The sequence below is a fragment of the Cetorhinus maximus genome, chromosome 8, assembly GCF_964194155.1.
Source record: "Cetorhinus maximus chromosome 8, sCetMax3.hap1.1, whole genome shotgun sequence".
NCBI lineage: Eukaryota > Metazoa > Chordata > Chondrichthyes > Lamniformes > Cetorhinidae > Cetorhinus > Cetorhinus maximus.
The window spans coordinates 133,924,095-133,938,289 of record NC_135886.1 but is presented as its reverse complement, the minus strand read 5'-3'; the positions used below and the strand labels follow the sequence as shown (position 1 = coordinate 133,938,289).

General features: G+C 43.2%; 1 protein-coding gene across 1 annotated transcript in view; it reads left to right on the top strand.

Moving 5' to 3' along the window:
- Positions 1-14,195, top strand: part of il1rapl2 (interleukin 1 receptor accessory protein-like 2) — a 979,321-nt gene that overhangs the window by 841,190 nt on the left and 123,936 nt on the right. The window lies entirely within an intron of this gene.

Here is a 14,195-nt window from a genome sequence, read left to right as displayed (position 1 = left end):
GTGTGTCTGTTTGCCTATGCTGCACCCACGATGCTCCGTTCTCAGGTGAGTCTTCAATCTTTTTTCTTCTTGTCCTTTTTCCAAGGATTTGCACATCTTTCACGTCTGCAGTCTTCACTTGGAGTTTAGCTGGGTCTTTTATGCTCTGTCCTCTGCCATCATGTTTTGTCTTGAGTTCAGAGTCTACATAGGGTTTCTTTAGAGTTTTCCAGTTTCCCTAAGAATGCTACATTATTTACAGATCTATATACATCTCAGTACTCTACACAAGGGTTTACTTCTGCTTCCCTCCAGATCTCAGTTACTTAGTCATGTGACATTACATCATAGTTACATCAGTAGTTATATCAGCAACAGGATCCCCTGATGTTAACCCTTTACTCTACATTGTTTATGGTATTACTTAGGTTTTTTTTCATATTCTTTCATGGGATGTGGGTGTCACTGGCAAGGCCAGCATTTGTTGCCCATCCCTAATTGGCCTTGAACTGAGTGACATGTTCGATCATTTCAGAGGGCAGTCAATCACATTGCTGGAGTCAGAACAGGTAAGGACGGCAGATTTCCTTCCCTAAAGGACATTAGTGAACCAGATGGGTTTTTGTGAAAATCGATGATAGTTTAATGGTCGCTGTGAGACTAGTTTTCAATCCCATATTTATGAATTGAATTTAAATTTCACCAGCTGCGTGGATTTGAGTCCATATCCCCAGTGGATTAGCCTGGGCCTCTGGATTATGGGTCCAGTGACATTACCACTATGCCACCATCTCCCCACGAGGGGGATGTTGTGCCTCCATCTTGTAGATTTGGCATTCATTGCTCTCGGTGGTGAGGTGGCACACTGCACATACGATGTTGTTCACGTTGCTTCTGCTGTGTTGTAGAATTTATGCTTGATGTTGCTAATGTTGTGTCATTTGCCGGTGATATTGTTGACGTTGCATGCTTGTTAATGATGCTGCTGATATTGTCGCCCTGGTTAGTAATAAGAACAAAGAAAAGTACAGTACAGGAACAGGCCCTTTGGCCCTCCAAGCCTGCGCCGATCATATTGCCTGTCAAACTAAAACATTTTGCACTTCCAGGGTCCGTATCCCTTTATTCCCATCCTATTCATGTATTTGTCAAGCTGCGTCTTAAACACCACTATCATACCTGCTTCCACCACCTCCTCTGGCAGCGAATTCCAGACACTCACCACCCTCTGCATAAAAAACTTGCCCCGCACATCTGCTCTAAAGTTTTCTCCTCTCACCTTAAATCTATGTCCCCTATTAATTGACTCTTCCACCCTGGGAAACAGCTTCTGACTATCTACTCTGTCCATGTCACTCATAATTTTATAAACTTCTATCAAGTCGGCCCTCAATCTCCGTCGCTCTAGTGAGAACAATCCGAGTTTCTCCAATCTCTCCTCATAGCTAATAGCCTCCAGACCAGGCAGCATCCTGGTAAACCACCTCCGCACCCTCTCCAACGCCTCTATATCCTTCTGGCAATGTGGCGACCAGAATTGCACAAAATATTCCAAATGTGGCCTAACCAAGGTTCTATACAGCTGCAGCATGACTTCCCAGCTTTTATACTCAATACCCCTGCCGATGAAGGCAAGCATGCCATATGCCTTCCTGACTACCTTATCCACCTGCGTTGCCACTTTCAGTGACCTGTGGACCTGTACACCCAGATCCCTTTGCCCGTCGATGCACTTAAGGGTTCTGCCATTTACTGTATAATTCCTACCTGTATTAGACCTTCCAAAATGCATTACCTCGCATTTGTCCGGATTAAACTCCATCTGCCATTTCTCCGCCCAAGTCTCCAACCGATCCATATCCCGTTGTATCCTTTGACAATCCTCTTCATCAGTTGCAACTCCTCCAACCTTAGTGTCGTCTGCAAACTTACTAATTAGCCCAGTTACATTTTCCTCCAAATCATTTATGTATACTACAAACAGCAAAGGTCCCAGCACTGATCCCTGCGGAACTCCACTAGTCACAGCTCTCCATTCAGAAAAGCACCCTTCCACTGCTACCCTTTGTCTTCTATGACCAAGCCAATTCTGTATCCATCTTGCCAGCTCACCTCTGATCCCGTGTGACTTTACCTTCTGTACCAGTCTGCCATGAGGGACCTTGTCAAAGACCTTAGTGAAATCCATGTATATAACATCCACTGCCCTTCCATCATCGATCATCTTTGTCACTTCCTCGAAAAACTCGATCAAGTTAGTGAGATACGACCTCCCCTTCACAAAACTATGCTGTCTCTCACTAATACGCCCATTTGCTTCCAAATGGTAGTAAATCCTGTCACGAAGAATCTTCTCCAATAATTTCCCTACCACTGATCTAAGGCTCACCGGCCTGTAATTTCCTGGATTATTCCTGCTACCCTTCTTAAACAATGGAACAACATTGGCCATTCTCCAGTCCTCTGGGACCTCACCCGTAGCCAGTGAAGATACAAACATTTCTGTCAAGGCCCCAGCAATCTCCTTCCTTGCCTCCCTCAGTACTCTGGAGTAGATCCCATCTGGCCCTGGGGACTTATCCACCTTAATATTCTTCAAGACGCCTAACACCTCTTTTTTGATCTCAACATGATCCAAGCTATCTACACACTCTTCCCTAGACAAATCGACCGCTAAGTCCTTCTCTTTGGTGAATATTGATGAGAAGTACTCATTTAGTATCCCTCCCATTTCTTCTGGCTCCACACACAGATTCCCACCTCTGTCCCTGAGTGGGCCTACCCTTTCCCTGACTACCCTCTTGCTTTTTACATATGTATAAAAGGCCTTGGGATTTTCCTTAATCCTGGTTGCCAATGACTTTTCATGACCCCTTTTAGCCCTCCTGATTCCTTGCTTAAATTTCTTCCTACTTTCTTTATATTCTCCACGGGCTTCATCTGTTCCCAGCCTTCTAACTCTTACGAATGCTTCCCTTTTCTTTTTGACTAATCTCACAATATCCTTCGTTATCCAAGGTTCCTGAAACTTGCCACTAGCAGGAACATGCCAGTCCTTAATTCTTATCAACTGATGTTTGAAAGTCCCCCACATGTCAGTTGTTGATTTGCCCTCAAACATCTGCCTCCAGTCTAGATTCCTCAGTTCCTGCCTAATATTGTTATAATTAGCCTTCCCCCAATTAAGCACCTTAACCCGAGGACTCCTGTTATCCTTATCCACCAGTACCTTGAAACTTACTGAATTATGGTCACTTTTCCCGAAATGCTCCCCTACTGAAACTTCGACCACCTGGCCGGGTTCATTCCCTAATACCAGGTCCAGTATTGCCCCTTCCCTAGTTGGACTATCTACATATTGTCTCAGGAAGCCCTCCTGGATGTACCTTACAAATTCTGCATCATCCAAACCCCTAGCACTAAGTGATTCCCAGTCAATATAGGGAAAGTTAAAATCACTCACCACAACAACCCTATTGCTTTTACATCTTTCCAAAATCTGCCTACATAACTGTTCCTCAATCTCCCGCCAGCAATTGGGAGGCCTATAGTAAACCTCCAACATTGTCACTACACCCTTCCTATTCCGGAGCTCTACCCATATTGCCTCGCTGCATGAGCCCTCCGAGGTGTCCTCCTGTCGTACAGTTGTGATATTCCCCTTAACCAGCAGTGCAACTCCTCCACCTCTTCTACATCCCACTCTATCCTGCCTGAAACATCTAAACCCTGGAACGTTTATCTGCCAATCCTGTCCATCCTTTAATCAAGTCTCTGTAATAGCAATAACATCATAGTCCCAAGTACTAATCCAAGCTCTAAGCTCATCTGCCTTGCCTGTTATACTTCTCGCATTGAAACAAATGCATTTCAGACCCCCAGTCCCACTGTGTTCAGTAATTTCTCCCTGCCTGCTCTTCCTCTTAGTCCTACTGGCCATATTCACTAGTTCCCAGTCATTTATTTCACCTGCTGACCTATTGCTCTGGTTCCCAACCCCCTGCCATACTAGTTTTAACCCTCCCATGCCGCTGGTTAATCTTTTCTGTTTTTCCAGCTGAGATGTAGATTGAACATGAACTCTGTTCCTTCTTATTTGCTTGCCATTTTCAGTCTATAACATGTATGACCTTGGATTCTCAGCTTCAACAATAACTTTTTGCTGGGTTCCAGCTTTTCATGATTGGAGCCCGTACATGCACAGTTTGTCCTTTCAACAGTTCAGGCAAGGATTTAACTTGTTGTTGAAGCGTTGACTTCCTTCTACCTGCGCATCAGTGAGTTTTTGTCTTACTTCCTTCTGGTCACTTGGAGGGAGTATCTTGCATAGCAGAGTTATACTTTCTTCTGTTCAACAGCCCTGCAGAGGATTTCATGTCAGCCTTGAGAAGTGGAGATTGGCCAGACAATATGACAAGGTTTGGTTCTTCCTTTGTCTCTTGGCATTTTGAGAGGGTTCTCTTGACCATCTGGATGTGTCTTTCTATAAACCCATGTCCCCTTGGTAATGCGGTGATGAGGTGCTGATGTTGAACCCATATTGTTCTGTGAATTTCTTAAATTCTCTGGAGGTCAATTGGGTTCCATTGTGATGTATTATTGTTTCAGGAATGCCTTGCTTAGCGAACAGAACTTATACTGCTGAGATGATTGTTGTAGCTCTCAAATCTTTCATCTAGCAAATAAAAGAGAACTTTGAGTAGTAGTCTGTAACTGTGAAATGCCATTCTTGATTGTGTGAATAAATCAGCTCTTACAGTATGCCATGGTCTGGATGACACTTCAGTAGCTATCATCTCCTCTTTCTGCTGTGCTTTTCAGTACTTCTAGACTTCTAGGATACATTGCGTGTTGACACCATTCTTTTGATGTCTTTGTATATGCCTATTCAGCTTGCAGCTGATCTGATTCTGAGTTTACACTTCTCCATTCCCATGTGGCCTTTATGAATCATCTAGAGAAGTTCTGCCTGCATCATTTTAGGAATGATTATTCGGGATCTCCTGTGCTGACAGCAAAGATGGGGCATCTGCTAGCACCATTTTTCTCCCTGGCTTGTATTTCAGAGTGAAATCACAACTCTGAAGCCTCAAGAGTAACCTCTGCAGTCTTGCTAGTGATTAACACGGATTTTTCTTATCGATCTGCTCCAGTGGATGATGATCACTCGCCACTATGAACTTGTTTCCATCGAGGTATGTATGGAACTTCTCACATCCACACACGACTGCCAAAAGCTCTCTTTCTATGTTGGCATATCTGGTCTCAGTTGATGTTAGAGCTTTGGATGCAAATGCTATTGGCTTTCCCTCCTGTACCAGGGCTTCTCCCAGTCCTTTAGTAGAAGCAAATACTTACAGAGTGACAGATTTATTTCTGCTGTAGTATGACAGACTTGTCTCCTTGCATATGACTTCTTTGAGTTTGTTGAAACCCTTCTAGTGTAACTCAGACCACTGATACTCAACATTTCTCATCAGCTCTTGTAGGTTTGCTGTGTGAAGATGAAAGAACTACGTACTGAATCAAGCCAAGGAAACTCCTCAGCTCTTTCTTATTTCTTGCAGCTTCCATCTTAGAGATGAATGTGACTATTTCAAGACTTGACTTGGCTCCATCAGGTGTGTACATCATTCCAACAAACTGGCATTCGGTTATCTTCACAATGCATTACTTTGTGATTAGTTTGATCCCAGCTTTCCTGGTTCTCTCCATGGCTTCATGTAGATGGGGGTCATGATATTTTTCATCCGCACCATTGATCGGGATATCATAGGCTGTGCCGACTGCTCCTTTACATCTTCCCGTATGTCTCATCTCCTTTCTGCTGAAGCACACCCTGGCTCACTTTAAGATCAAAAGGTAGACCCAGGAATTTGTATTGACCAAAGGGTGTGTTGAATGTTGTCAACAGTGAAGGTTCCTCATCAAGCTTCATGTTCTAGTAGCTATTAATACCATCAAGCTTGCTGAAAACGTTTACCCCTTCGGGTGTTGTGATCTCTTTCAGTGTTGGAATAGGGTAGTGATTCCTCTTTCTTGCTTGATTAAGATCTTTGGGATCCAGGCAAATTCTTAGCCATCCATTTGGCTTCTCTTACCACAATGGAATTTATCCAATCTGTAGGTGATCACTTTCATTTCTTCCATATCATGGAGCTCTCTTTCAAGCTTTCCTTTTAGTTCCTTTAGTATTTTACATGGGGGATGAATCACTGGTTTCTTCTCTGGATCAATAATGATGCGATACTCAAAATCTTCAGGGTATCCAACAGTCTCATCAAAACAATCTGGATACATTTGCACCAGATCTTTTTTGCTTCTGATCAGAGGGTGCTTTTCAATGGGTAAACTACCTTCAAAAGTCAGTGTCACCTCCTTCATCTCATGGTTTACCAAGATAAGTTGCAGCTCTTCGCCACTGCTCAACCCCAGGATAGCAGAACAACCTTTTTCTGTGATGTAGAACGTACAGTTGACGTCTTCTGCTTTGTGTGTCCCTCTGATTTGGGTCATTCTTAGCTGCCAGGTCTCAGTCCCCCAGTATGCCATTAGCATGACACTGCTTGCTTTCCTTGGATAACCATTTTCTTTCAATTTTTCAGGAAAGATCTTCTGGTGTAGTCAGGGTGGGATGATGTGACTGTGCTCTGGTATCAACTTTCAGCTCCAAATTTATAGTTATGGGCCTATTTTTCACCCTCTTCCTGATCTGAACGGCTAGGTGAATTTCTTTTCCCTGGGAACTGTCACATCCAGCATTTCATCCAGTTGCCTGGTTCCTATTGGCTCAATTCTCTGGTCGGTGAGCAGGGGCGGGGCCCGCTCGCCGACGCGTAAAATGGTCGCGTGGTGATGTTGGGCGGGCGTTCCAATGTCACTACGCGTCATTTAGATTTTCAGTTCGGCGGGCGTGCTGCCGAGTCGGCTGCGCATTCACCCAACTGTTAAAGGCCTATTAAGGCCTTTTAACACCTAATTAACTCAATTAAAAGAGCCCAGGCGGCCTTTGCATTTTTCATGAAACCTCATCCATAGGCGGGATGAGGTTTCATGAAGTGTTTTAAAATCTAATAAAAATTTCTGCATTAATTCCTTGACATGTCCCAGCTCACGTGACAGTGTCACATGAGGGGACATGTTTTAAAAGCTTCTTCAACTCCTTTATTTAAATTTACACATGTCAAACTCATTCACATCTCATTCACCCTGTTGCTCTGTCTCTAACGTATTTACCATCTTCTTTCTTTGTTCTGCACATCTTCTCTTAGTGATTGGGCTTTCCACAAGCTCTGTAGTTTGACCCATATGCGAGATATTTCCATCTGTCTGTGAACTCATGTGGTGGTTCACAACTCTTGCACACCTTTTTAACTGACGTGCATTCTTTTATTGCTGTTTCACTGCATCAACCCTGCTGCCTTTCTCTTGGCTTAAATGGAAGTTAGATATATGGGTAGCCAACATCTTCATTGGTCTACTTGTGGCCTCATGTGCTCTGGCAGCATCTACAGCCCTTGCGCCATCATCACCTTGCCCTTTCCAATTCATTTTTTTTTTGTACTTCAGGCTGATATCAGCCTTTCATCTGTATCTTTGAATTTACACGTTCTGGCTGCATTTTTCAGTTTGGTTAGGAAATTGTCAACAGGCTCACCTGATTCCTGCCTCAGACCTATGAGATTAGGTCAGCAAATCTGATTTTTGGACTTTGGCTGGATATGTGTGCTGATTTTTTCAAACATTTTGTCTGGGTTTGTGCTGACACCTTCACTCAGCTCCCAGCTATTAAACAGATTAAACCCTTTCTCTCCTGCCAATGAAAGGATGTAGCTGACCCTTTCTTCTTTACTGGTGCCTTTTAAAGAGCTACTGAATTATAGTCTGCACTTTTGTTTAAACCTCTCAAATTCATCTGTAACATCATCAGCTTCCCAATTCATCATTCGCATGATTCACACAGTGTTTCTCTCTGGGCTGATTTTTCAATCTAATTCAGCATTAAATTTGTTTAGAATACATACGGATATATGAACTAGGAGCAGGAGTAGGCCACTCGGCCCTTCAAGCCTGCTCCACCATTCAATAAGATCATTCCTGACCTGATTGTAACCTCCCACCTACCCTGATAACTTTTCACCCCCTTGTTAATCAAGAATCTATCCAGCTCTGCCTTAAAAATATTCAAAGACCCTTCTTCCACTGCCTTTTAAGGAAGGGAGTTCCAAAGACTCATGACCCTCTGAGAGAAAAATATTCTCATCATCTCTGTCTTAAATGAGCGACCCCTTATTTTTAAACTGTGACCCCTAGTACTAAATTCTCCCACAAGAGGAAACATCCTCTCCGCATCCACATAGTCAAGGCCCCTCAGGATCTTAAAGTTTCAATCAAGTCATCTGTTATTCTTCTAAGCTCCAGTGGACACAAGTCTAACCTGTCCAACCTTTCCTCAGAAGACAACCACCCATTCCTGGTATTAGCCTAGTGAACCTTTTCTGAACTGCTTCTAATGCATTTACATCTTTCCTTAAATAAGGAAACCAGTACTCTACACAGCACTCCAGTCTGTCACCAATGCCCTGCCAACCAGAAAAAGACCTATTTCTGGCTTTGCTCTGTTTCCTGTTAGTTAGCCAACCTTTTTTCCATATCACACCTTCTGCACATGAGCTTTTATTGGGCTTTTACACACAGACACCCACTGCCACCCAATTTGTTTAAAATATTTGGGTTTTTAACTCACAGACACCCACTGCCACCATGTTGTGTCTTCTGATTCCCCTAACTTAGAAATATTAACACTCCAGCTGGATTCAAAATGCTGGAGATTCATTGAGTGTTTCTTGTGGCTGAATGGACTGATACATTATTATTCAGCACATGACTGCAGAGCAACAGTGAATTTTGCACCCTGTGATGTACATTCACAGAACAGTTAGCTCCCAGCTCTTTATGAATAACATAACAATATAGTAACTGCATTGGTTGTTCTCTGATCCTCTGTTGACTCCAGTTACTATACGGGAACCAGGAGAGGATCACTGCTGTCTCAGATTAGCCATTGCAGGAATAGCATTGATGGATTCCAATTTGCCATTGTTTATGCAGAAATTACAGCGCAGTTACAGACCATTTGACCTGATGGGCCTGTGCTGGTATTTTTGCTCCACATGAGCCTCCTTCCACCCAATATGTTTTCCCCACAATTTGGCACAAAGTTGAAACAGAGGTCATATATAAAAAGCTAAAACATTCTGTAGTTTGGTGTTAGTGCAAAATTGAATGATCTAGCATTCGCTTGTCTCTATTAATGCCACAAATGAACACTTTTAATTGGTGTTATTGTCACGTGAGATGGGGACTTATTGCTAATGTCACTGGACTAGCAGTCCAGAGGCTCAGGCTAATGCCCTAGGGAAATGGTTTCAAATCCCACCATGGCTGCCGGTGGCATTTGAAATCAGTTAACAAATCTGGAATATAAAGTTGGCCTCAGTAATAGTGACCATGACATCTATCATTGACTGTTGTAAACACCCATCTGGTTCACTAGTGTCCTTTAGGGAAGGAAACCTGCCACCCTTACCTGGTCTTGTCTTCATGTGACTCCAGAGCAATGTGGTTAACTCTTAAGTGCCCTCTGAAATGGCCCAGCAAGTCTCTCAGTTTAAGGGCAATTAAGGCAACAAATGCCAGCCTTGCCAGTGAAGCCCCCATCTCATGAAAGAGTAAAGAAAAAAAATGGTCCACAAGAGCACCTGAACATAGGCTTATCACAATATATTACTATATATTGTATACAGTATACCACATACATTACTGTTGCAAAGGTTAGTGAACTAGGGTCTTTGAACAACCATTTCCTCCACCTGGGATTTACTGTTTTAATACTGCAGTCCTGTATGACCAGAGCACATTCAATTTTCAGTTTCAGAATTTAAACAACCTCTTGCTTTCCATACTGATCAACCACAAGCCTAATTTGGATGCATGGGATAAATTGATATGTGGACTCGATTGCAAATCCCGTGGTAGATAAAAAAAACTGTTACCACTACCTCTGCCACCAATTTACCCTTGCATGCAGCCATTCCCTGTCTACTCTCTCCATTATTCCACACCTGCCTACCTTCTCCACTATGTATGCTTCCAGCTGGTGAAATTTAAAGTGAAAATGAAGGGTGCAGAATGGTTTTTTGTCCTTCATTCTGTTTCCAGTTTCACTCACAGGGCAACATAGTAAAGGGAAATATATTTTTTTTTAAAAAAACCTCTGAAGGAGAATAAGAAGGTGACTGGAGATCACAAGCGACAGGCTCGGGTTGCCTATATTTTGTTTTTGAATGTGCATGATTGTTCCTGGAACTGCCCTGAGGTAAAAAATAAAACAATTCAATGTCATGGGAGGCAGCTGAGCTCAGATTACAGAACCAAATCTCAGAACTAACAAGATCTAAGGAAGCAATTACTTTGGGGTCCCATCCCAACACATTTGCAGGAGCCATAGTTCAGGATTTGCAAGTTATCAATCTCTCGGTCATTTGGATGTAGCATACAATGGCTCACAACTTTCCAGGGAGTTGTGGGGTGCAAAATAAGTATGAAGTAAGTGACTTACGCCATTAATGATCCAGCTCCATTGTTCCCCGGGCCATTTCTTCACTTCCACGATTATCCTTGCTGCAGACAATAAGAATATAATTCCAAAAGCTCCATCACCATTGAAATGAATGACAGTTGAGCCAATTTTCCCACATTTTCACGCCACTGCCATTTAGGCTTATAAATAATGGTCAATGGGGTCTGGCAGCGGTGTGATTTGTTGCTCCAAGATTGGGTTCCAAACCCCACTTGTTAAAAAATATATTACTGTTGCAAAGGTTAGACAACTAGGATCTTTGAACATCCATTTCCTCCACCTGGGATTTACAGTTTTAATACTGCAGTCCTGTATGTCCGGAGCACATTAAATTTATGGGGTTGGTTTCAGAATTTAAATGACCTTGCTTTCCACAGTGATCAACCACACTAAAGCCACTAATACATCAAAAGTATCTTATCAAAGAACTCTGCTTTGATTGAAACACTAGCGATTAACGATCAGTGGTGAGTAAATTGATGTACATTTATCTGGAAAACATGTCACGGCCATCTACCCAGAGGACCGTTAGCCTGTATTTCTGTCAATTTTTACTGTCCGCCAAGATTTGTGATCTCCAATCTCACTCAAACCCAGAACTTTTCAATTATTTGGGAATTCACGATTAGCTTGCTTAGATCATTATAAGCCATTCTTACCCACAAAAATAAAAGCCAAAAATAGTTTTGTTCGTAAATGATTAACAATTTATAATATAGTGTCTTGGAGTGAACCTCAATACATAGATCACCCATAACAGTGAACCTGAGAGAAGTCACAAGTGATTGTGCATTAAGGTTTTATTTTTAAAAGGTATGGGGCTAGATTTTACACCACCCATCATCCCCAACTCCGCCCCTCCCCACCACAATGCCCCATCCCTGCTGGCATATTGAAAGCAGAGGGCTTGTAAAGTAAAGTGCCTTAATTCTCACTGTCTCCCATATTACGGTAGTCGGGGAAGGCATCAGGCAGCCCACCCACTCTAAGGCCTATTGAGGCCTCAAGTGGCCAATTCATGGCCACTTAAAGGCCGCAGTCCGCCTGCATCGTTATTTTAAGTACGGCAGGGGAAGGCGGAGGCAAGGTGCATAGCCTGAGAGCTTTCACTGCTCCACAAGTTATTATCCGGCAAGAATTTGGGTGATGGGGTAACTCCTTTAGGGGCTCCCCGGGTCCATCCTACTTTAAACACCACCACCCCCCACACCGGCCTCACTTACCTGGCCCCCACCCTCCTTACCCCTCATTGGGTTCTCCCAGCCAGGCCCATCAAAAAAATACTCCAGGCTCCATGACTCTTCTTCCTCAGGGGTTGATTGTAGTCCCAGAAGTGGCCACTGCCTCATCCTGGTACTGCTGGGGTTACAAAGCTGCCAGACAGTCAGATTAGCAGGCAGTTCTCTCGGGTAGGATTTCCTCCCAAATAGGGGCGGAGGTCCCACTTTGAGTCAATTAAGACTGTTCCTGAAGTATTGTTGTTGCAGGGCAACCAGCTCCTGAGTCGGCGGGTTCAAGACTGACTTTTCCGCTGGGGGGGTGCGGGGCTACGTGGGGAATACATTCCATGTAAAATTCAACCCATGGTTCTGTTAACTGGAGCCCATTCCTGACTCAGTCAATAATTTCAAAAGGAAATTGGATGAAGAAATAAACTTGCAGGGCCACGGAGATAAAGTAGGGGAATGGGACTGACTAGATTTCTCTACAGAGAGCCAGCATGGACTCAATGGACTGAATGGCCTTCATTCTGTGCCATTATAGGAAGGTCTGGGCCACTCTAAGAAAAAATAAATTTATGAACCAACAACATTCTGAGAAAATTCAGATCAATGTTTGTTGAATCTCAGCCAACGATTTTTTTTTTATTCTTTCATCGGATGTGGGCGTCGCTGGCAAAGCCAGCATTTGTTCCCCATCCCTAATTGCCCTTGAACTGAGTGACTTGCTGGGGCATTTCAGAGGGCTGTTAAGAGTCAACCACGTTGCTGTGGGCCTGGAGTTGCATGTAGGCCAGACCAGGTAAGAATGGCAGATTTCCTTCCCTAAAGGGCATTAATGAACAAGATGGGTTTTTACAACAATCCAATAACGGTTTCATGGTCACCATTCCTGAAACTAGCTTTCAATTCCAGACTTATTAATTTAAATTTGGATTCCACCAGCTACCATGGTGGGATTTGAGTCCGTGTCCCCAGAGGATTAGCCTGGGCCTCTGGGTTCAGATATTGTCCAGTGATGTTACCACTACACCACGGTCTGCCCAATGTTCTCTTTATATCTCTAAAAGTCATAGTTTCCTGGCTTCTGTTTCCACTCACAGGTGGGCCGGTAACCAGAGAACCAGGGGTGGAGATACAAATTTGTGTTACCCAGCAATTTGTTATGATCTGCAATCCAATGCCTGAGAGGGTGGTGGAAGCAGGTTCAATGGTAACTTTCAGAAGAGAATGGTATAAATCATTGAATGGGCAAAGATTTGCAGGGCTATGAGGAGTGGAACTAATTTCAAAGAGCCTTGACAAGCATGATGGGCCAAATAGCCTACTTCTGAGTTGTATGATACCACAAGTACACCCTTCAAGTACTGACAAGCTCCTGGAGGGTTGCAATTCCTAGCTTTCAAAACAGTCTCAGCGGGCCAACAGAAAAGAATGTTTTACTCATGACCTGCAACTGGAATAATATGCTATTTAAAAACAGCGCTATTAAGACATGATGGCAGACAGAAATATCATAACCTCAGGGAAGCCCTAAAACCCCAATATCACCCACAGTTTTTTATATTACAGAAACTCCAAAATGATCATCCCAGTTTTGGGATTGGCTGCCAGTTTGGCGAGATTTGTACAGCATCAGTTTGAGAAATAATTGCAGACTTCCAAATTTAAGCCAGGTAACATGCAATCTTAGAGCTGTGTTTCATAGTGAGGTCTTCTTCCCCAGAGATTCTCTGTCTAGCCCAAGCTGGGAGACTCTTCCAGCCTCATTTTAACTCCCTCCCTCAACCTGAGCACCAGCTTCCAGCTGCTTCCCTACACAGTGAATCTTAGAGACTTTTTTGGCATCTAGCTGCTACCTCTTTCCTGAATCCAGACAGACTCGCAAATCACTGTCTGATATTCTAAGAAAACCTGCAACGTGATCTTTATAATGGCTTCCTCTGCATCCTTCCCATAGCAACACGAAAGACATGAGCCTTTATAGGTTATAATACTAATTAGCTACTCTTGAGAGCCCAGCTCTTATTCATCTTGGAACTAAGTGGACAGTTTAAAGCACAACCTCTTATAACATGACATTCTCAACACTTTTCTGGGACTTTGGAGACTCACAGTCTACACTGTTAATGCACAGGCTGCTGCCATTATCTCCAAGGGTAAATACCTTGCACCTTCTTCCCAATAAAACAATCTGCCTTCCTTTGATCTCTACCAATCAAACCACCCAGGCTTACTCTCAGGCAGACTTCAGAACAGGTCACAAGACCCCCTTTATTTTACTTTAAATTTAAAGAGACAGCCCTAAAAAATAACAATCTTAGAAACTTCATAATTGTAGCAGAGCTAAAACA